Source organism: Crocodylus porosus, unplaced genomic scaffold (assembly GCF_001723895.1).
Source record: "Crocodylus porosus isolate Cpor-Errol unplaced genomic scaffold, CroPor_comp1, whole genome shotgun sequence".
Classification (NCBI taxonomy): Eukaryota; Metazoa; Chordata; order Crocodylia; family Crocodylidae; genus Crocodylus; species Crocodylus porosus.
The window spans coordinates 14,287,296-14,310,666 of record NW_017728928.1 but is presented as its reverse complement, the minus strand read 5'-3'; the positions used below and the strand labels follow the sequence as shown (position 1 = coordinate 14,310,666).

General features: G+C 45.2%; 2 long non-coding RNA genes across 2 annotated transcripts in view; both read right to left on the bottom strand.

The window, feature by feature from the left end:
- LOC109315121 overlaps positions 1–18,328 on the bottom strand; it is a 39,233-nt gene extending 20,905 nt beyond the window's left edge. The window contains exons 1-2 of the long non-coding RNA XR_002102427.1: positions 18,175–18,328; positions 7,523–7,713 (exon numbers count right to left, since the gene is read on the bottom strand). This is a non-coding gene — a long non-coding RNA (uncharacterized LOC109315121). The remainder of the gene's footprint in view (positions 1–7,522; positions 7,714–18,174) is intronic.
- LOC109315122 lies at positions 14,890–18,167 on the bottom strand. Its single transcript, XR_002102428.1, has 2 exons — positions 18,073–18,167; positions 14,890–16,569 (listed from the first exon to the last, which is right to left on the bottom strand). It is a non-coding gene; the product is annotated as an uncharacterized LOC109315122 (long non-coding RNA).
- Positions 18,329–23,371: the final 5,043 nt, after the last annotated feature.

Genomic DNA, 23,371 nt, shown 5'->3' with positions numbered 1-23,371 from the left:
AACCGGATTCGTGAGGTTATACTGTATTTACATATGAAATGTAATATCAAATATTATAAAAACAGAATTGATGAGTCAAAGCAAAATTTACAACAATGAAGTAAAAAATGAACTAAGATGTTTTCTTCTCAAAAATGGCACTGGGGCAAACATTTTTTGCACAGTCGCAATGTGGATGAAATGGCAATTTTCAAAAGCAAACTGTTCCCTGGAAACTTTTGTGATCACCTCTGGTTTTACATTAAATGGTGTTTCTGGCCTGATCGATAATCAGGGTCCCGTGTCACTTTTCAGGAGACCTACATTTGCTCTTACATGGGGAATCTCAGTTTGAATCCTCACATAGGCTCCAACCATACAGACTGGGGATCCATCTGGGCTCCTCAGTACTTGCAGCGTGACATGGATTAACAGAAAATTATTTGGAACAATTCCACTCAAAGGGGAGCAGGCCAGGTTCCTCAGCTCAACCAAATTTCTTCCCAAATTAATACTTGATTAGGAAGGACTGGCGCATGAGACAGAGAGAGAGAGATACTGTTCTTCAAGTAGCAGAAACTATTTAAAAAAATCAGCTTAGAAATGAAGCTTTGGAAGAACTTAATCTGATGTTAAAAAACTACAGAGCTGCTAAAGCCCTGAACCAAGGGAATGTGGTCTGGAGCCTGTGACAAAATGAGGGACATGAAAAAAATATCCCAAACCCTTCACGCAAGGGAAAGGACTGTACTTGGAAGCTCTGGTAGAGCGAACCGAGTTGGATTGTGACCGGCTGTGAATGTTAATAACTAGACCCCGGGAGGAGATCTGTGTTTGTACTCTGAAGCTTTCCTGGTGTGTGGGGGGACCTGACAGGGGAAGCGGAGAGGCTAACAGGGCACCTCAGTGAAGAGGGACAATGAACATGTCACAACTCAAAGCAGGGAGCACAGCTTTGATTGCAACATAGTAAGCAATGAAAAGCCACTCGAGTTGCAGAGATCCCCGGGTGGGAATTTCTACCTCATTGCCAGATACAAAGTGCATGTAGCTTAGAAGAGGACAGAGCTAGTAAGACACTGTAGTGAGGCTCGCCGGGTCCAGCTGTTACCCTAGCGGTTTTAGGAGATTAGAGACAAGTCTGTCCCTCCAGGAAACAGTGATGCCCTGCTCCCACCCCACAGACTATTGGTCATGTCTTGTGTGCTGATTACAACAAACACTGTTGCACCAGAGAGAAAAATTCATGTCAGAGCTTCCCTTTGCCAACCCAGCAGCTTTTTCCAAGAAGCGGCTGCATCTCTTCCTCCTCATGCTGGGGATGTCACAACACTCATGTGGTGTCAGAATGATGGCTCAGGGCTTTTGCAAAACATGCTGTTTTTGCCAAGAACTCGTTTCCTTTGGAGGCACACAAACAAGTACCCATTATGTCACATCCCCAACGCACAAAACGCCAGCAGAAAAGCAACAATACGGTGCTGCTGCAGGAGCCCTTGCTACAGGCAAGGTTGAAACAGGCCGCTGTTATTATTTTAGGGTGCTACCATATAGTCTCACGTACAACATGCCCCAGAACAAGGTATTACAGTCTTTGTAGTTACTGAGTAGCAGCAGTGAGGGAGCTGAGCCTGCTCATAGTCCTGCTTCCTGTGGATTCCACGCAGATCTTATTTTGCTTTTGCCCTGCTGATATTTAAGTAGAGAAATTAGTGTTACCATCTTTCCTTGCATATAATGTGCACTCCATTTTCCAGCAGTTTTAAAAAGGTGTGCATTGTATTAAAACATAGTAATTCGTTGTGTTGATATGTACAATATTTAAAGAGGCACCTGGTCATGACTTTAGGATCTCATCAGTTGCCTGCAGGGCTCAGAAATATTTTTTCCTCCTGAATCAACCAAACGTATTCTGTTTCTGCATCCTCCCTCTCCCCAAGACTTCCTCCAGAGTATCAGAGACCAGTTAGAGCTGAAACTGAAAATACAGAATCAGAAAATTAAGGTTGGAAGGGACCTCAGGAGGTCATCTAGTTCAACGCCCTGCTCAAAGCAAGACCATCCCCAACTACATCATTCCAGCTGGGGTTTATCAAGTCAGGCCTTGAAAATCTCCAAGGATGGAGATTCCACCACCTCTCTGGGTAACCTGTTCCAGTGCTTTACCACCCTCCTAGTGAGAAAGGTCTTCCTAATAGCTAACCTAAATTTCCCTTGCTGCAACTTTAGACCATTGCTCCTTGTTCTGTCACCACTAAAAACAGTTTAGCTCCATCCTCTTTCAAACCTCCCTTCAGGTAGTTAAAGGCTCTTATCAGATCCCCCCCTCAGTCTTCTCTTCTGCAGACTAAATAAACCCAGTTCTCTCAGTCTCTACTTATAAATCATGTGCCCCAGCCCCTGAAACATTTTTGTTGCCTTCTGAACTCTCTCCAATGTGTCCACATCCTTTCTATAGTGGGGGGCCCGAAACTGGACATAGTACTCCAGATGTGGCCTCACCAGTGCACAATAGAGCAAAATAATTCCTTCCCTAGATCTGCTGCCAATGTTCCAAATAATGCAGCCCAGTATTTGGGCTGTGCGAAACAGCACCATCCTGTTTCACCTTGAGTTTTGACATTTTGCTGGAATAGCGTTTTGTCTGGAATTTCATTTCAAGTTGAAACAGAAAGGCTGTTTCGAGTCTCGCTGGGGATGGTGGGGGTGGGGGAAATCAGGCCAGCTGGGCTGACTTCCCATCCCCACTGCTAGATCACACCGGGGCAGGAGGCAACCCAGCTGGGCTGCTTCCCTGACTCCCACACTAGATCACGCCGGGGCAGGTGCCAGCTGGGCTGCCCCCCACCCTGGTGCAATCCATCACAGGGATCGGGGAAGCAGTCCAGGTGGGCTGCCTCACCGCCCACTACCGGATCTTGCACTGGGGATGAGCAGTCAGCCCAACTGGACTGACTTCCCATCCCCAGCCTATGCTCGAAACGTTTTGATTTTCAAAACATTTCAACCAGCCTTGCTTTGTTTCGAGGCTATTTCGAGGGCTTTTGTTTTGTTTCTATTTTGCTGTTTTGACCTCAAAATTGGTTGAAACAGTGTCGAAACAAAACAGCCGGCAAAATTTTGCACAGTCCTAACCAGTACGTTGTTAGCCTTCCTGGCAACAAGGGAACACTCCTGGCTCATATTCCACTTATTGTCCACTGTAATCCCCAGGTCCCTTTCTGCAGAGCTGCTACTTAGCCAGCCAGTCCCCAGGCTGTAGTGGTGCATGGGATTTTTCTGTCCTCTGCACTTGTCCTTATTGAACCTCATGAGATTTCTTTCACATATTCTCTCAAATACCTTGCTTGCATGTCTTCTTACAGGCTCAGGATCAAACATTGCCAGATTTAGGATCAGGAAGGTATCTGTCATCAAACTGACATGGATTACGAGAGACAAGGGAGGTTCACTTGTCTTCTACACTCAGCATGGGCTGTTGATAAGCTGCTAGGGTCATCCAGGCACTTCTTGTCTCAGCAATTCCAGGGCATTTATACACATGCTCCAGGAGTGGGCTGAGGGGTACTTTAATTAGAGCTGCTCTGAGAGCCACTCTAATTAAAGCACCTGCAGCGTCACATGTATCAGTGTCCGTATACTGAAAAATGGCAGCAGGGGAGTTTTAACTAAAGCTCACACAAGCTTTAGTTAAAGTGCCCCCATCACTATTTTTCAGCGCGGGGACACTGATGCACGTTATGCTGGAGTTTGCCGCAGCACAGTAATTACCACACTCCAGCAGCCAATCGAGTCTGCTCTGAAGCAGTGCATCAGAGCAGCCTTGCTGCATGTGTATAGGCGCCCCCAGTGTCTCATGGTGACTTCTAAGATCCTTCTGTTCTTTGCTTGTGACATACTTTAGGAACCTGAGAACCAAAATACTTCAATCTAACTGAAGTTATTAGGCTCAACAGAGCAGTTACTGGATAAAAGTTAATAGCCTGGGACATATAGGTCAGCTAAGAGATCGCTTGGTCCTTTCTGGGCTTAAACTATGAACAGATTTCCCATCACAGCATTCTCATTCTTCCATAGCTAGAAAAGCAAATGGCCCTTGCAAAGCCTAATAAACCTAAGATAGAAATCAGTTCTTCAAAGTCAGCTGTGCAACAGAACTCCATGCTCATTGAAATATCCCTCAAGAAGCTTAAAAATCTGCCTCTCTTGAAGGGGGATTTTTAGCCATTTTTCCTCAGTGCAAACACTGATTCCAGGAATGCAAAAAGGAGATAGAACTAACTGCTTGGGTCTAACACTTATTACAAGCAACCCCCTATTAGTGCTCTTAATTGGTTCCTGAAAAACCGAGGGTTAAGCAAAATGAGCATTAAGCAAAACTGAAAGTATTTGACAACCCAAGATGGTGACTGCATTTTTAATGACCCAAGATGGTGACCGCGAGCATTATAGCAAAACTCACTGAGCGCTAAGTGAAAGTGGGTATCAATTTCCAATGAGTGTTATAGCAAAATAGCACTAAGCAAAACAGCATTAATTGGGGGTTACCTGTACACCCAAACCACCAATCTGCATCTTCCACTATGAAGGCGTATGCGTGTCAATAGCATTAACTTGCTGTTTCTCCCAGTGCTCTGGAAGGGAACTGTTTTCTGGTACCTATAGCTAAATCAAGGATTATTTTTCTCTAGAAAATAATTATAAAGAGTGAACAAGCGAGTGAGCGAGCGTATTTGCATCTTATCCTATCCAGTTCATCTCTTTCCCTCTCTCTCTTGCTCTTTTTACTTTTTTAAATACTTGCTACAATACTGTCTGAGTGAACTGAAGATAACTGAGTTATAAATTTGATTGGGAAGCTGACCATGAGATTTATTTCTGTGCTTGACAGCACAATCATAACCTGAATGCTATGTCAGGCACTTGGAAAGCAGGGTTGACGACTCCATTACACTGCAGATGAAAGATTCCCAGAAAAAAAATCATGCATAGTTGCATATGAAATCATGACAGGATATTGCAAAGTAAGAAGTTCTTGTGATATTGCAATGACAACAAGATCATCTTCATTACAAAGGCTCTGCTTTCCTTAAAAAAAAAAAAAAAAAAAGTGGGATACCACCTTGTGCTAGCTGTCCTGCTGGAAAATTCTGCTGGAGTAAGGTAGTTTAGTTTTTACTCTGTCTGTGATTAAACTTGCCTTACAGAAATAACTAAAGCACCCTATTTCCTATCTCTGCAAGGGTCTTACTGAGTTAAGAACCTACTTCAGTTTCCTAGTGAAGATAGTCACTGTTCCAGCTAATAAGAATGTATTTGATCAGTAGCTTAAGTTGGGAGCTAAAGGTGGGAGACACATTAAGCTTTTATGCCCTGATTTACTAAATGAAAATGAGCTTGATGCACTGTGCTTTTGGGTAAGATGCAAGGATCAGGCACGAACAAACGTTTTCAAAGGACTCCTTGGACCAGAACAAAATGCCATGAATCAAAACAGGTGTTAACGGGGATGAGCAAGGGCAATAACGCTGCTCAGATCCAAGGGTGACTAGCCGGGGTTTGTGATGCCTGGAAATGAGAGACAGAAACAGAGGTCAGATTTACAGCCTGCTGACATGCAGAGTCCCAGCAGCAGAACAGAAGGTCTTGCAAGTTAAATGTGAGGTGCTTTCCTCTCTCTGCCTGGGACTGGAATAATAGGACTGATGTTCTGTCAATGCAAACTACCCATGCATATAACTGATTACAGCTAGTCCTGCTTATGTAACGGAGTAACGGGAAGACAGGAGAAGACGACCAACATGGTGGCTCTGCAGCAGTACCCTAAGCACTTTATTCCCCAAGGCCAGGAAAAACAAAGTTCTTTGCAAGTGTAACTAGGATTATAACCTGTCAAATAGTAACATTCCTTCCAGCACGCCAGACCCCATCTCCAATAAAGCACACTTCCTCTTGGATGCTCAGGCAGTACGTGGAATTAGGCCAAACAGATAACTCATTGCTCTGGAGACTCATGTACTAATGAGATAGACTATTCTTACCCACTCAGGAAGAATGCAAACCGAACAAACAAGTGCAGAGCTCAGCCTTATCACTGCACGCAGACTGTAGGTTTTTGAGGAGGTTCCTTCCAGTAAGTAGTCATGTTTTAACCAGGGGTCTTTATTTTTCAAATGGACAGAACTACAGAAGTGGCTGAGCTGACCCAACCACCTCCCCCCTGATTCACACACAAAGGACGTACCCAGTGCTGCGGTCCTACTCATACTCTCACCCCCTTGGCTATAGGTATGGAAATCTGGCAGCAGGAGAGCAGTGACAGTGTTAACTGCCACCAGAGCTATGGCAAATTAACACTGCCACCACTCCCCACCACCAAATTCCCAGACCTGTGGGAAGCACCATGGATGACATAGCTCCCCAGCCTGAGAAGCACTGGCTTAAGAGATGAGTTTTATATATATATATATACACACACACACAAGCAGACTAGTAGCCTAGTGGTGCTCAACTCCCAGCTCTCAGCTCTACCTGTGTCACTCCACCTGCAGGCTGCCCACGAGTCCAAAAATTTGGTGGTGGAGTGGTGGCAGCATCAACTGCTGTTTCCCCTGCTGCCAAATTGCCAAACCAATGGGGAACCCTGAGGGCTGGATCGCAGCCCAGAGCCCAATCCCAATATCCAGGGCAGGGCGGGAGCAGTGCTGGCTCTGATCCTGGCATTAGGAGAAGTGCCAGGGCCTGACACTGGCACAGGAGGCAAACACGAAATAAATCAGAGTTAAAACATTTAACATGTTTTAAAATGGGCTGTTTTAACTTGACCCAATATATTCAACTCCACGGGCAAAACATCAAATTTCTGTGAATGGAAAATCTAATTCAGGATGGGAAAGGTTTGGGGTTTTTTTTACTTCTTTTTTGTATCTCATTTTAAGTCCTTGTGAAGCAGGGAAACGGGTTCTCATCTAGCCAGTGGCACGTACATTAGGCTACAGAACAAGGGGAAACAGCAGAAAGGCAACAGCTAATCCCAAAATGGAGGCTGGCAGCAACTGTTAGATCACACAGGGTAAAAACAGATGTTGGATCTCTCTTGGGACAAAGCCTTTTGTCCTAGGCTCCTAAAGACATGCACGCCCATTGTTCCTCTGTGGTTAAAAGCAGACATCAGGGTTTAGAATCTGATTGTCCCAGGCTTTTGACTCAGCATAAAACCTGGCTTATTTATGCAGGACAACCACAGTTGAATGGTAACTAATTGGAATCAACCCTGACTGCCCTAGGAAAAAAAAAGCATTATGTTGGATACTTCAGGTACTTAAAATGGGACAATGGGTCTGTATGTATGTAGGATCCCAGGATAGCAGGCAATGGTCAGGGAGAAATTCAACATAATTTTTACCCTTTATGTACATGGCTAATTCAAGTTAATTCTCATTGATTTCAGGGACAAGCTATATGTGAAAAGGGATATGTTGCTTCCAGGTTTTCACTTGGATCAGTCAGAACCACCCCAAATGTGAGGTCTGTTTTTACTTACCGGAGATTAGTTGTTTCCTTTCAGGTTTCCCCTCCCCAAAGATCTTGACTCCATTGGATTCAGCATGGAATTTCACTGCGCAGCTGCTTGGACTCCAGGAAGAGCAGGGGAAGAAAGTCTGGCACCAAGGACCCCTTTCCCCAAGATGATCTGATAGGAGTCAGCTGTGCTGGCTTTAGGATTACTATGTGCTGAAGAAAATACAGAAAGTAAACCCTCAGGGAGCCACTGCCCAGCTGTGATGTAGTTAAAGTGGAATCTTTCAGCTGATGCCCAGCAAGTACAGTGTGTCTACATACACCCCAAGGTTTCCCGGCCTGGATAAGTATCTCCTATTGCAGCTGCCTTAAGGAACCTTGGAGCAATTTGACTGGCTGCTGTTGGGGTTCAACTGTGGCCTTAAGGAAGTAGGTTTGAGGTATGTACCCTTAGACAAGCTGACTCCAGTCCAGAGCACTCTACCCAATGAAGGGGATGGAAGCCTCTTCTTGCGTCACACCTGCCTTGGCAAAAATTGCCAGAAGAAGCTTCTCTCAAACTCAGGACAGTCGGTTATGGGCCATCAGGGCTAACAAGTCAAATTACTGGTGAACTGAATAGACAGAGTAGTTCTAGTGAGCATTTTCAGCTGTTTGTTACAAACCTTCTCCAAATAGGCTGCAGATTTTCCTACCCACTATATCAGAACAGAATATGCCTCCTGCCTACTCCAAAATACATATAGTATCATGCCAACACAGCACATTTCCTGTCATTCTCCAAGCACTTTATAAACCTTGGAAAGCCCCGTCATACCCAGCACACATACCAGGTAACTGAGGCACAGAGATATGGGATACGTGTTGCTGATGCTATTTAGGGGGTTGAGTGCCCCAAGCTGGCCCTTTAGGGGTGCTCCAATAGAGATTTTTTGGGCCAATACTGATGGCCGAGTTTTAACAAGCCATACTAGTTGATACCAATCCTCCAATTGCTGATATGCAGCCAGGCAGCTTGGAGAGCAGCATTGGGCTGGTAAGACTGTTGTGGAGAAAGAGGCAAGGGAAGGGGTGCAGGGGAAGCAGATTGAGGCCCCTGTGGTGAGGGACAGAGTGGGGACTGGGGCAGGGGCAGGCACTACCCAGCCAGGGAAAAGTGCAGGAAGCCATGAGTGGCTCATCTGGAGGACGTGGAAGGTGGGCTGCTTCTGCCACTGCATGCACCCCAGGCAGGCATGTGCCCATGGATCTGTGAGTGGGGTGCCGCTGCAGGCTGGGGTGTGCACCCCACCCACAACAGACACAATCAGCCAGACATAACTGCTCTCCATGCTGCTGGGCTGCACTTTTGGCTGCCTGAGTGCTAAGCTGTGGCTATGCGCATTCACAGGGCATTTATCAGCCATGAGCCAAAAAAAGCCAATTGCCAATATTCTTTATATCAATGCTTATCCGATGAGACCAATGCATTAGTGCACCTCTATGGCCCATTCCATCTCTATCACATTTTGCAACCCTTGTCTTTGCCTTCTGTGCTTGGCTTTAATTACAGGCAGTTGAGAGTGTGGAAGGGCTGCTCAGAAGTAGGAGGCTGCATTGTTGCAGGACTTTGAGACTGTAGCCTGCAAACCCAGGTGAGACTGGAAAACACTGGAGATAGGAACAGACTAAGGAATACTTGATCTCACATTTTAACACACCGAGCTTCCAGAGGCAGGATGCACAGCTGCTTGGCTGAAGCACTAACAGTGATGGTTGGTGTGCAGATGTTGGATGTAGCTGTGTGTAGTAGCACAGATAAACCTATAGGTGGGCCCTGTTGCATGTGATAAATTCCAGCTATTTTGCCAAGGGCACACCCAGCTTCTATCTACACACAAACCCACTCCCATATAAATTAAGTTATACTTTCAGAAAGCATCTGGAGGTCTTTTTTTTTTTTTTCCTGTTTTTTTGCACCGGTCCTGGAAGCACTGCAATACCAGGTCAATGCATGGAGTGGATGGAGCACGCTCCAGTTCCACCACCCAATACCAAAAAGAATCTGCTCAATATAGACCTCCTATGGAGGACATATCAGAGACAATTACCCTGGGGAGCTCGCCTACGTGGTCACGCTGCTTCCCCTGCCTGGAGGTCAGCTTTGCAAAAGGAAGCAGGTTACCAACTGAAGTGAGAGCAGTGAGATGCTAAATATAGAGTCCTTCAGGCTCTCACACAATTCCTTGCAGGTGATCAGAAAGAACGGACAGGTCCTTCCACACCGACTGAAAAAGAACTATGCAGACTCAACTTAGTACAGGGATAATGGCTCCAGAAGTCTCAAGTAATATTGCACTTCCCAGTGTATGAGAGAGAACACAGCTTGGGTATGGCTTTCCAATGCAGCTGTTCACACCCAATCGCAACCAACTGCTGTAAAGGCATCCCTTTAGTAACAGGTGTAAATTCAGGTGGCAAACCAACTGCAGAGCAAGTAACAGGACCCAGGTCTCCCACGTGCCATTTTATCTGCTGGACAGGTATGTGAACTCCTAGGATGAAACAGGTTTTTAGCACAACCTCCTTTGAACTGCAGCATGGGAAGAATTTGGTCACTTGCATTTAAAAAAGGCACTTAACTGAAGGGAAGCATTTTCTAAGTAGTCAGTAAGGAAAACCAGAGCCAGAGGCGGTGTTGAGAGCTAATTCCCTTCCCTGATTATGGGTGGGATTAACATGCAAATACAAAGTAAACAATGCGAGCTTTGCCTAGTAAAACAGCTCAAGAATAATACCTCTTCAATGCTAACATTTAGGGGCTAGTATATTTGGATACCTTCTTAGCATTAAATTCTAATCTATGCTTTAGACAGCTACAAATTACACAAATCTGAGCATATCCCCCCTTCCACTGGCAGAAGGAAGCATTACACATGTGAACAGGAAACAATGGTTACTGTGATTCATTGCTCCAAGTGCACTTAAGCCAGTTTTGCAAGTCAAAGATAACATCAGCTGGCAAGCAAATAAAAAAAAACTCAAACGTGATTTACAAATGGCACTGCTGAAAATACATGAATTGATCCATTTTCAGTAGAATGAAAGACATTAACAGTCACTAATCCATTCCGTCACATTGGAGAACAATCACTAATCCATTCTGCATGTCCATAAACAGAGGCCTCTACACACTGATTTCAGGGCATTGAACTTCCATACTGATAACCCTTGGAGGCCAAATAGGCTTTTACCACAGCGATGTAGCTAGAACAACTAATCATCTTCTGATACAGTGTTGTATTGACAGTGAAAACATTAGAGAAACCAGCTAGGGTAAGTCATACCCGCTCTTGGCAGCTCTGCCAGTACGTCCATTGCAAAATCCCGATTTTCTCATACTGGGTGCAGGGGTACAAGCTCTCTTTAAGGCACATTAACATGCTTTAACCAAAGGTTATGAAAGTCTGAACATCAAATTTGCAAAAACCAACCTTCCTTCCCAAAAGCCACATGCCAGCTAGAGGCAGATTTATGGGATTTTCTTCAAAAGAAGACACATTTCACATTCCTACGGACAGGCCCATCCAGTTTGAAGCTCTTATCTGGCAACTTGATCTATATGGGCAGATCTTGCATAAAGACCCTTTGACTTTAGCAAGATTCTGTTTAGGGCCACCTGCATCAGGCAACTTGCAGGATCTAAACAAGTAAATACTCCCCTGAAGATCTGTCTTGTGAAATTCACTGTCTGCTGTCCAGCCTGTATCCAGAACCACCTTTAGGTTTGGGGGATTTTATGAAACACAGTGTGGGGTTCCCAGTGGCTACAGGGTGGGATTGTCAAAAAATCAGGATGTATGCCACTGTATGGGAAATAAACAAACTTGATGTAAAGGTGCTTACAAAATCGTGGATCCCAAATGATCTCACATCATAGAGTGGCTGGGTGCCCACAGGAGGCTGCTGGTGAGGGAAGAGAAATGCAAGATCCTTTGCATGTGCTAGGCATGTAGAATTATACTGTGCCTAGGTAAAGGAATAGACACTTTCACTTCAAGTGCACCAGACAGCACAACATGAAAACACCTTAATAGGGAGTTTACCACCTATCCCACCAGGTAAGGGGTGGAGAGAGAGTAGCAATGTGTTTATCTAGCACACAGCTCAGTCAGATCACTTTGAGAGCAAGAATTTATTCGTGTCTCAAAATTTAGTCCCAACTCCATTTGAGTTGCCCAAGTATTTCTCAAAGACTTGGATGCCGTAGAGCACGGGTTTCCAACCAGCAGTATGCATACCCCTGGGGGTACTTTGGAAGGCCCCAGAGGGTATGCAGCAGCAGCGCAGGGAAGCTAACCGCACTTCTGATTTAGCTGCTGTGGAGGTGAATCTTCCCACTTGTTGACTGGCTGCCAGGGGACCCTCCCCTCCACTCAACTGGCCACCAGGGGACTTCCTGCTTCTCAACTGGTGGCTGCAGATGCTGACCCAAAAAGGTTGAAAACCCCTACCCTAGAACAAACCCTACTGCAAGTGGAAGTGCATGCATTTTGTTGAAGGGATTCCCTTCAAAGCAAAGCAGGCAGAAGACCTTGTGTCTACCAGGGCTTTGCGAAATTTCTCCAGCTGTTTTGTTTTGACTCATTTCAAACTCAAAACAGCAAAATCAAAATGAAATGAAGGGCTTTGAAACAGCCTTAAAACAAAACGAGGGCAGTCGAAATGTTTAGGAATGTTTTGAGTTTCAAAAGCAGCCCAGCTGAGTTCCTTTCCCCAGCCCGATCATAACTGTGGACTGGGGAACTCAGCTGGGCTGAGTTCTCTTCCCCAGCCCATTGAAACCATTTCAACGATACAGAACAGTATTTTCAAAATGAAACAAAACACTGTTCCATGGAAACGGATGTCGAAGCAGAACACTGCCAATTCACACAGCCCTAACGTCTACACCTTTGTCATAGCATTGAATCCATGTTGGTCTAACAGCCATACTAGCCCAGCTCCCCTTGAGTCCAGTCCTATTATGTTCTTGCTTTTGCAGCAGCCATGGATTTAAACAGCACAGCAGTACTGCCCTGCTCTTTTTTGAAGTCACCTACAGCAAGTCCACAAAGGGCACAGAGAAACCACCACCAACATGGTGCTTGGCTACACTACCTCGTCCTTGACCCAGTGCTCAGGGGTGTATCCTTTTGCATCTCTAAATCAATGATGCTGGATGCCAGGGAGAGTATAACAGGGGGAAGATCACTCTAGATGCATTCTGTTTGCATGCTCTCCCTCTAAAGCAAGGGTGGACCATCTGCAGCATGGGTGCCACAAGTTACCTAGGGAGTCTTTGTACATGGCCCATAGCAGACTGGAGTGAGGCCAGGCACCATAGTTGCAGACAGGGCAGGGAACAGAAAGCTGAGCAGCAGATCAAGTAGAGAAGGGGATCAGACACACACATCTGTGAGGCTGCAGGGCTAACTTTTTTTTTTTTTTTAAATAAGCATTCCGCAAGGATGGCCCCTGCTTCTCCAAAGCATCTGCTATTGTCACTGTTAAATGAGAAACTGGGCTAGACAGACCTTAGTGTAACCTAGTATGTCACTGCTTATGTTCTTAAAGACGCACAAAAACACATCCCCCTCACCCAGAGCACAGAAGCAGACACACAGCAGCTTTAAGATGGTACAGTATGGCAACTCATTTTGGAAAGTGTCCCTCAGGAAAATGTCACCCAAAACACACATAATGGAGCAGAAGTAATTGTTCAGATGCCATTGTGGGCAGAGACCCAACAGCATCCTTCACAGGGTTGCCATGACAGTTTTTGCCTCAGCAGCCTCTTGCACACGATGCTCCGAAAGAAGCAGACAACTGAAAGACGGGCAGACTCCTCTGCTCATTACCCACAGATAACTCTATTTAGGTCACCTTGGTGCTCCAATGCCACATGTGCTGTCTACTGCCCCCCCTACCCCCAGCTCTCTGGGGCCTACTGTGTTATATGCAGGCACTATAAAGGGACCCAAGTGATGTCCTTTCAAAGACTGCTCCTAGCTTTAGATCCTAAAGGGAAATAAAAAAGTTATTGCAACTAAAAGCCACCCCCCTCTCCCCAGCGATTAAAACTTATTCAACCTCCTTGATGCCTCGACTTACACGTACCATGTAAGCTGCTAGCCATAAAGATGCCCGAATCAATAGTGACCTTTTTTTGTAGCACCTAGAAACATGATAGCATAGTCCCTCTTCCTCATCACTGAGGCTTGGATACTTAAGCAAACCAGAACCATTTTAAGGAGACAAACAAGAGACCCCGTGCACCAGACAGGATGAGCATTGTTAGCTGCATACAATTAAGACCTTGCACAGACATGCTGCTTAGAATAGATGTGATGTATTAACGTTATGCAGGTTGGCTAGCATGGATTTATTATGCTGCTAAAGCCTGCAGCAGAGCAGTTCCATAGCCTGGATTAGGTCTCGGGCAGATACCCCACTAAATTCAACAGATGAGTTTCCCATTTGGTTTGAAGTGGCCATACAAGTCACATGTTACAAATTCAGTAGATTATCTTCCTTACCATGGAGGGTATCTTCTCATCTCAGGGTTAAAAGCCCCAGACTTGCAAATCAGGGTTAAGACTTTGAATCTCACTGTAGTCCTTTCCAGCCCCACTTTTCCATGATCCCACAAACAAACACTTACCTAGACTGGTCGAGTCAGGGAAGCTTCTGCTTCAAATCTCACCAGTCCCATTTCCCATGATCATGCAGAGCAGCACAAACTGGAGTCAGGGTGTTAAGTCATTAAGGAACAGGCTTCTCCCTCCCACCACACATGCACTAAACACCAGTTACACGACACATGAAATCCATGTTGCCATACAATGCTGCACATGTGTACCTGAGGTGACTCCAAAGTAAATAGTGCATCCAACCCATTCTCTAAAGCTGCCAATTTTCAGAATACAAAATTCTTCAAGTGAAAAGGTAACTGTACCATGACGCTGCTGCATGCATTACCAATTAAAGGAGACAAAAAACTCTAGGGGTAGGAGGTGATAGCTTTTATTTATTACTGATTAAAAGAACCCAGAGATCTCATTTTAGGTTAAAAATCAAGTTAAACTATTCCAAATACGTGCTCACCCCCTAGTGGAGAAAGTGTGGTGCTACACTAAACAAGTTCTTAAAATACTTTACAGGCAGCCAGGCAAAAGTACTCACACCCTCAAGGCACTGCTTTTCACTAGAAAGGTTTCCCATTTGCCTCAAGCACATTATGTCCATATACAAAGATGGCAAGTGCATGTGGTGTATCAATTTGCTCTGTGGGACCTGTGCCGCTGAAGGCCTTCACTCAGCTCATGCTCCTCGTATGGCAGACATTAAAAAAAAATTACAGGACAGAAGTCAGATCCAAGAGTTGAATTTTATTCATGTGGTTCAAGGCATTTAAGCAAATTGCTTCCTATAGGAAGAGACTGCATCTAGTGACAGTCAAGCTGAAGTGTAGTTACGGTAGCCCCACCATAATACCAAGAGATCTTCCAGTCCAAGCCATCTAGAAACAAATAACTAGGACACTCAGCTACCAGCACACTGTTCAAAAGGCTTCACACCTACAAGTTAGAGCAGTGCAGAGTACTGTGTGAGCAATGAAGCAAACTGCATAAATATAAATCAGCTAATGGCACACTTGCAAGTTATCAATTGCTGCTTGATTAAACTGATACAGATTTGATACCGTAGGCATTACACACATCTGCTAAGCAGTATCCTTGCCAGACAAGGATGTAGGATTCAGAAGTGGTCCATGCTTTCTGGACAAGTGCAAAAGCAGTATATTTCACTGGAGAGGAAGTTTTGATGAGCTGTTGGACAGCTTTACAGAAGAGCCCCAAGACTGCAAGCAAGTTGTTCCCATGCCAAGATGGTCCATTAATTTAGTAATCTGCAAACAAAGGCAGCCTTAGCAACTGACAGGCTGCCCATCATAGTGGAGAGTGCCAAGCTCAAGATGGTCTGGTCCTCAATGGAGTGTAGAGATGAGACTGAACTCAGATAATTGCCAGGCAAAGGTAAAACACACAACAACTTCTTACTTTAGGTAAAGACAGCAGCTTCCAGATGATGTTGATCAGATGAATTATTCAGCAACAATATTAGAAAAAGCAGTTAAAAATGTAAAAGGTTAATGAAGTCTTTGCATGTCCTTTATTCATGCTATAATTTGACAAGCTACCAACTAAAGAGGGAGAGACTGGAGGTCTCAGTAAAATAACTTTCAAGTGAAATCACTTTCCTTTTCAAGTCCTTCCTTCTTCCTTGTTGCTGTGTGTGCATACTGGTTCGTTATTTTGAAGCTGAGTTACTGAGAAATCAGTATGTGCCTAAACTTTAATTAAATATTTACTTTGGCTTATAAGGAAGAAAGAGAGACTTGCTTGCTGTAGCTTTTAATTGTACAACAACAGGCACCAAATTAACTCTTTTGTAAAGAACTATATCATACTGTATACTGCTTAGAAGGGAAAGTGCCTGAAATCTTTCAACGATCATTTTAGACTTCTAACCTCAAATTTGGAAGTGAAGACTTACAGATTACAAGGAATTCTGCTGCTTCATGCTCCAACTCTTCTTTTTTACCAAAGGTCTAAAGAGATTACATAAAACATTGGTTTTATATTGTACTTTAATAGTTACTGGTATGTTGTAAGTTGTAACACTGGAGAGTCATCTATTTGTACCTGTTTTTGATGTGTGCTTTGTTGCACAAGCAAGCAGAATGAATGCAGGTTGGTTTGTACAGAGAAGAGCAGCATTTACCAGAACAAATAAAGAAATCTGAAAAGGTATGGAAAGACCTTCATAGAGTAGGTTTATGCCCAGCAATATGCACGTGAAAGTTTCACTAACTTTTATTAAGACTATTATTCTAACATTAAAAATTTTCCTAGAGAAAGTAAACCACCACAATCTTATACTTAACAAAAATGCTGAGATACAACTGAATTAAGTTACCCAGGAGATGACCTTCATTAAACAGCCACTTTCTGGTCAACAGGGTTTTATCTTCACACAATGGAGCCCCTGAACAAGAAAGCATGGAAAGTGTTACAGGCTATTTACAGGACATTTAAAATGCATTTATTGGGGCATAATCTATTTTGCTTAGTTGCCTTTTCAGGTATACTAATGAAATAATCACTTCTGTTGCAAGCTCCAGATTACATTATGATTGGCAAGGGGGTAGAGCAGGGCAAATCGCACATAACACAGACTTTGAGGTGCGTCTGCTTCTAAAGCTTCACAATGCACTATTTTTCCATTTATAAGCAAAGCAAAACACTTTGTTATAGTACTGTTTACATAAGAATGGAGCTAACTCTCACCCTTTAATCTAGAAAGATCAATAGTCCACAACAATCATACGCTATCTATTACTGTTATGTTTTATTAGAAGAGACCCACCACTTTATTAACATGCATCAGGCCAATTGTTCTAAAGAGGATGCCTGAATTATGAGAAGTCCCCAAACCCTGTTTTACTCAATGGAAAGAGACAGCTCTCTGCAGCCACAGCTCAAGCAGCACAAAGCTTGTGTCAGTAGAAACTAGTCAACAGGGTCAGACTGACAGACTAGATTAAAATTAAGAAATACAGTTTGCTTCCCAATACGGGGATGCTCTTTGGTACTTATTACCACCCTCAAGAGGAATCAAATGCCTACAGGCAATTAAGTCTTGAAAACCAGCTGGGGTTTCCTCAGAGGAATGCCTACATGCCTAATTGTTGGCACCTCTGTGGGCTCCGGTGTCAGAGTTTTAACAGCAAGTCTGCCAGCTCCACTGACACCTGGTAATTTATTACATTGCTCCTGCAAACATGCTGCCCTCCTAGATCTCTCTGATTGTTCCACTGTCTGGTTGAAGTGGCATCAAGCGAGACACAACACTGGGGTGGGGCGGGATGGGATAGGAGCTGGAGCTTTCCACAACTATGGACAGCCAGACCGGAAATGCAGAAGACATAAATAGAAGGTAGTCCTTTCTACTAGTCATTTGCAGCAATGACTGTTTTACTTTAACTTCTACCCAAGATTCAGGGAAGGCTTGAACTGTGGCTACAAGCCTGTGAGTACACTTTTCAAAATATTCTTTGTAAAGATTTTGGGGGGCGAGGGACAAACACTCTCTCAGAATCAGACCCTCAAAGAAGAGCATTTGAGAAACAGGACCGCCTTTGATGCTTTGTTTTCCTGGCTGTCTCTTTCAGCACAGGATTCTTGTTTAGGATAACTCCTCCCCCCATTACCTACACCAGGAGTTAGCAACTTCAACTTGTAAGATGCTGGCATGCTAGGAGCAGATGGTGGGGCAGCCTGAGGGGCCCAATCCCTGTTGTTGCCATGTAGCCCTGGCCCCCTCCCCATCATCCACCCAGAGGTGTGCATCCAAGCAAGATGTCTTTGAGTGCCACACTGCTGGGGGTTGCCTATCCTTGACCTACATCTTAGTGGGGACTAAGCTAACCTCCCTAATCAAGCTCCTGTGGAGCACACACCACCCATGACCTTTCAAGCAATGACTCACCATTTTCACAAACCGAGTCTTTAGACCATCCATGTGATTATACACCCCTCTTAAGGCAAGCATCATGCTTTTGCCTATGTATTGTATAGCTTTATTACTTACTGATGCCAAGGTTGATCTGGCTATTACCCCAGATAGAAAAAAATAAAGGATAAGAGGCGCGGCGAGTGGGCAGAGACGAACCTAAACGGGGAAGAGGAGACAAGGAGAGTTTGTAGCGCCAGGACACCGCGAGGAGCCACCCCCCAGGGGAAGGGGGGGGTGTAGGCAGCATCATACATGACCACCGCAGCCTCTGTCGTGCTCACACCTGCTGCTGCCCGCGGCCCGCCTGGGTCCGCCTGGGTTGCTGTGGGGCGCGGGCGGGGCTGGCTGGTACGAGGCGGCGCGGGTGCGCGGCCACACAGCAGCGCCCGCCCAGGCCCAGGACTGCAGATAACACCCCCAGGCCCGGAACCGGGACTCACCTCAGGCCAGCATGGGCCGCATGCACTCTAGCGGCGGGAAGCGGAAGCGGAAACCGCCTAGCAAGGCAACGCCCCGGAAGTAGCAACATCCCGACCGGAACAAATAGGGAGAAACGTAGAGAAAGACTCGCCGGCGACTAGAGCGCCGCCGTGGCCTCCATCGTCAAGAACGGCCCCGCCCCCGCGCCTTAAAGGGCCAGCGGCGCCCGGTTGCCATGGAAACGGACTCTTAGGGCATTAAACCTATTGCGCTATAGCGTCGCTGTGTCCACGCCATGCAAACGCTGCAGCCGCCGTCCCACTGCCCAGCTCCCGGCCAAAGTCCTTAAAGCAAAAGCGAGATGGTGCAGGTGCCCCAGGCCTGCAGACCGCAGCAGGCACAAGGACAAGGACAAGGCCAGGGACAGAGACAGGGACAGGCGTCCTCAGGCTCATGATACAACTGAGTCCCGGCAGCCGCGTCTTAAGTTGAAACGTCACAGCTCGGAACCGATTTCCCCATAGGAGCAATGTCATCAATGGGGGATTGGTTCCTGATACAAAGCCCGATACCCGAATTTCACCAAAAGTAACCCAGAGTTTTAAACTCAATCAATTATAGATGAGTAATATAGCTACATGAATGTATTTATATTGTAAATAGCAGTTGTATTGATTTGGAAGGATTTCTTTGAGGTGACTTTGCTGGACTTGTTGAAGGGCTCTTGGCTGGCATCTTCTCAGGAGTCCCAGCTGCAGGTTTTTCTGGAGTCTTGTCTGTTCTCTGGAAGAAAGCGCCCAAGGAAGTTTGGACAGATGTTCTCCAGGGAGATGGGCAACGCAGCGAACTCGGCACGACGTCGGATCAAGCATTGCAAGGTTGAAACCGACAGCAGAAAGACGAAAGCGCTGTTTGTCGTAACTCGAAACGTCTTAAGGTGAGGGCTGCCTGTACTACATAACTCGCCGGGAACCGCTGTCATTTCCATACTTGATCCCAACCTGGAGGGCACCCCGGAGAATCACAGTTTCTTCTTTGCTTAGCATCGGTCCTGAGCTATTGCACTGGACAGCAGCAGAGCTGGTGAAAGGACTCGGGGATGCTGACTCTTAAGGACTTCATTCAGCCATCAGACATGAAACTCCCTCGCACCGGCATGTCTTTAGCACAAGAAGACATATGCTAATACAGTCAGATTGGGGAAAGGGAAAAAGATGACCTTGGCAAATAGAGGTTCAAAACCAGCAAGTGAGAAAAAGAGTGCTTTACAATGAATGCCCCCTTCCCTGACACCCTCTGCATCCTTACACGCAAGGGGGGAAAACCACATGCCATTGGTTTTACTCCTGACTTAGTTTATGCCCCCCCCCACAAATGCAGCACCTCCAGAACAGCTTCCCCTGCACACAAAGTGGCTTGAGCACCTGGCTAGAGCTTGCTTGAATATTCTTGGCATTCCTCTTCCAAAGGCTGCCAGAAGAGTGACAACTTGAGGGCCAGGTGCTGTTTGACACCTGTCACTGAAGCTGTACTAGGGTAAGTGGCACAGGGTGAACTGAAAGAAACAGTTATATGGAGCTATGTATGGTGTGGGATCATCTGGCTGCCTTTGGGGTTACTTGGAGGTAGAGGGGATAAGGAGAAGAATAACCCCACAGTCTAGCAACAAGGAGAGGAGCACAAAACAGGGATTCCTAGTGACAGCCCTCCCCTTCTCATTTGTTCAGTCTGGGGTTGACAGTGTGTCCATCACACATTATCACATGTTCTCTAGATACATTTACATAATTTTAAAGCAAAATATAGAACCTGTTGACTAATATCAACACAAGCTTGATAAAGAACTAAGTACATTCCCCCACCCAGAGCCCCTCAGACTGACACCCTGGGGGAAAACGAACCAGAGCTCCCTGAATTAAAACATGTGAGGTACCTGACTTGATAGTATAGGCTTTGTTGATCAGATCTGCATTGCTTGCGTGTTCACACAGCACTAATTCACACTAATTCCTACCACAGCCTGCACTGAACTCTGTAAAAGCTGAGGTTAGTTCTCTGGGGAAAACTTTTTGTGGTCAGGTGTTGCAACTTATACAATGCCCTGAAGGCCAAGTGACTCAGGGTCAATTTGACAGCAGTGTGTGGGGAAACTGATCCTTTCCTAAAACTCTCTGGCTGAGAGCAGAGCTTTAAAAATTCAACATTTTAAACAGTCTAAAGTTTGGGTTGAATTCAGAAAAGTTTCCAGAGGTTTAACTATTTTGCTAAAGCTTCTTTGAATTGTGGAATCTCCATCCTTGGAGGTTTTTAAGACCCAACTAAACAAAGCCTTGACTGGGACGATCCTGCTTTGTGCAGAGGGTTGAAATATATGACCTTCTGAGGTCCCTTCAAACCTTAATTTTCTATGATTCTATGATCTAAGTCTCTAGACTCCATGCATGAATTCAAACTTTCCAGGCCAGTTAGGGACCAGAAGTAGATAAATAATATTTTAAATCCTCTTGTGGATTTGGTTCCAGAATGGGTCCTGAGTTTGGGTTGCACAGTTTCTTTTATCCAAACCTACTCAACCATTCCTACCTAGATGGTTACATATTTTCCTCATCAGCCAGAGTGGCATTGCTAGGTACAAGCAGTGATCTCTCCTAATACACTGGAAGGAGCCTCAGGCCTGTTATAAATAGTTCTGGTCCCAAGCTACAGAACTCACTGTGAGCAGTGAGCATTGAGTCCTGGTCCTCCACACCCACTAGAGAGGACTAGAGGGCAGTCCAAAAGGGACAATCATACAGGTTGGAGAGCCCCTGCATGGCAGGCAGATTACAGCCCACACTACAGTTGTATGTATTTTTCTCTCCTCTCACTCCACTGTGCCAGTTACATTCACATCCAGATTTTAAACCCTGGTGAGAATCATAGGATTGGGAGCAGAGGTCAGCAACATTTTTGGTAGAGTGCCAAAAACACCCACAGCCTCAATTTGTAAGATGTTGACACCCCAAGGGCAGATGGCAGAGGAGCCACGAGGGGCCCAATGTTTTCTATGGCGGTGCAGCCCTGGCCCCTTCCCCACCGTAAGCCCAAGGGCACGTGTGCCAAGCAAAATGCTTTCACATGCCACGGCCAGAAATCAAAAGTTATTTGCATCCTCAAGAGATGTTTGTCTAATCTGTTAAAAAATATTTCCCATGCAAGATGTTCTACAGTATCCCTGGATGGCCTGTTCCAGTGTTTGGCCATCCTCAGGGTGAGAAAGCTTTTACTAATATGTAGCATAAATTTCCCTTGCTGCAAATTAAACTGCTTTTTTTTTGTTCTTCTTGCAACGGTCAAGGAGAATAGTCAATCAATTTATTTTTTATAGCAAAGGGTTAAGTTAGGGGTTGCTTGGAGTGAGAGGGGTATTTTTGCCCAACATAAAGACAGGGGCCATGTACATATTCACGTTCCACAAGAACCTGAGGTCCAGCTCTTGTGATGAGGGACAAGCATGGGGGGGGCCACGTTAATGTTTAGATAGGGGACACCTTGCTATGTCTCCCCACTTCTTATTTAACAATAAATAGGAAACAACTTAAAAAACGGAAGCGTACAGTCTTTCCTACTTCTGTGACTGAGAATGGCTTTAGAATGGCTCCACTTAGCCCAGCATCTCTCAGGAATCTTCTTCTTTATACCTTGCCTTTGTTGTCCTTTTAACTTCACCCTATTCACTGTATAATAGCCTACATAAACAACATTTAATCTCAGTAGCTGCCTCCCTGGATACTGCTGCCATCCAGCCAAAACATAAATGGCTTTGAGGTGCCTAAAGTGTTTCATTCCATTAACTCCATCTGTGCCTTCTCCAGATAAGATGCTCTTCCCAGATGTTTGAAATTCCTCTAATGAATATTCATGAGCACAGATTCAGCTGCACAGACCTACCGCTCTCACCCTCCCACACATATGAACAAGTAATCATGCTCTGCCAGCTGCAGATGTCCCTAAGGGATTAGAAGAGTGTTAACTCGAGACAGCTGGGCCTCTTGAATGCTGAAGCGCATTGGATGTGCCGCTTTGGGGATTTATATTCACTGGTAATTATCTGAAGTTCCTACAACTTAGCAAAGTTCTCTCCACCTCTTCCTTTCCATGCTTTACCCCAGGCAGAATCTGTTAGCATTGCCTTGGGGAAGGAGCTGCCTCAGTACAGGCTATGATTAGCGAACCCACCGCATGCACACAGAGATGCAATGAAGTCAGTGTAGTTCTGGCTGAGGTCCAGGAGAGCCAGCAGAAGGAAGGTTCAGGATAAAAATTTCAGTTTGATGCACCAGGCTCAGCTCTCTCCCCTGCATGCATGTTACTGTATGAAAGAAAAGCTCACCAATGAATGACTGTTGATCTATTTATTTCTAGGATTTGGGGGGGAAAAACAAATAAATATATACAAGTAAAAAAAAGCAGTTCAGGCCTTGCTCCCTCTGATTGGGGCAATGGGAGAATATTTTAAATGGCAGCTCTATAAGATTTTATTTTACTATGGAAGATGTTTGGATACCACAGTGCTGAAGCTGGTGTAGGGGCTTGACTACAATCGCTGATTTAAGTATTCTCTGCTCTTATTTAGAGTGGTCTTTTTGCTTACAGAGAGCTGAGGTGGTTATAGGAACCAGTCAGCTGAACCCTCTGAATAGGAGGACTGGTTTTGCCTTTTAGTCCAACAGGATCAGGTCTAATGGGAGCATTACTGGGAGAAGGAACTGGACTGGCCAACGAAGATTGGGATTCTGTAGTGGAATTCCTGTAAGGGAGCCAGCAGCCATTAGCTGCTTGCTAGGAAAAGTAGATTCATAGATGTAGGGTC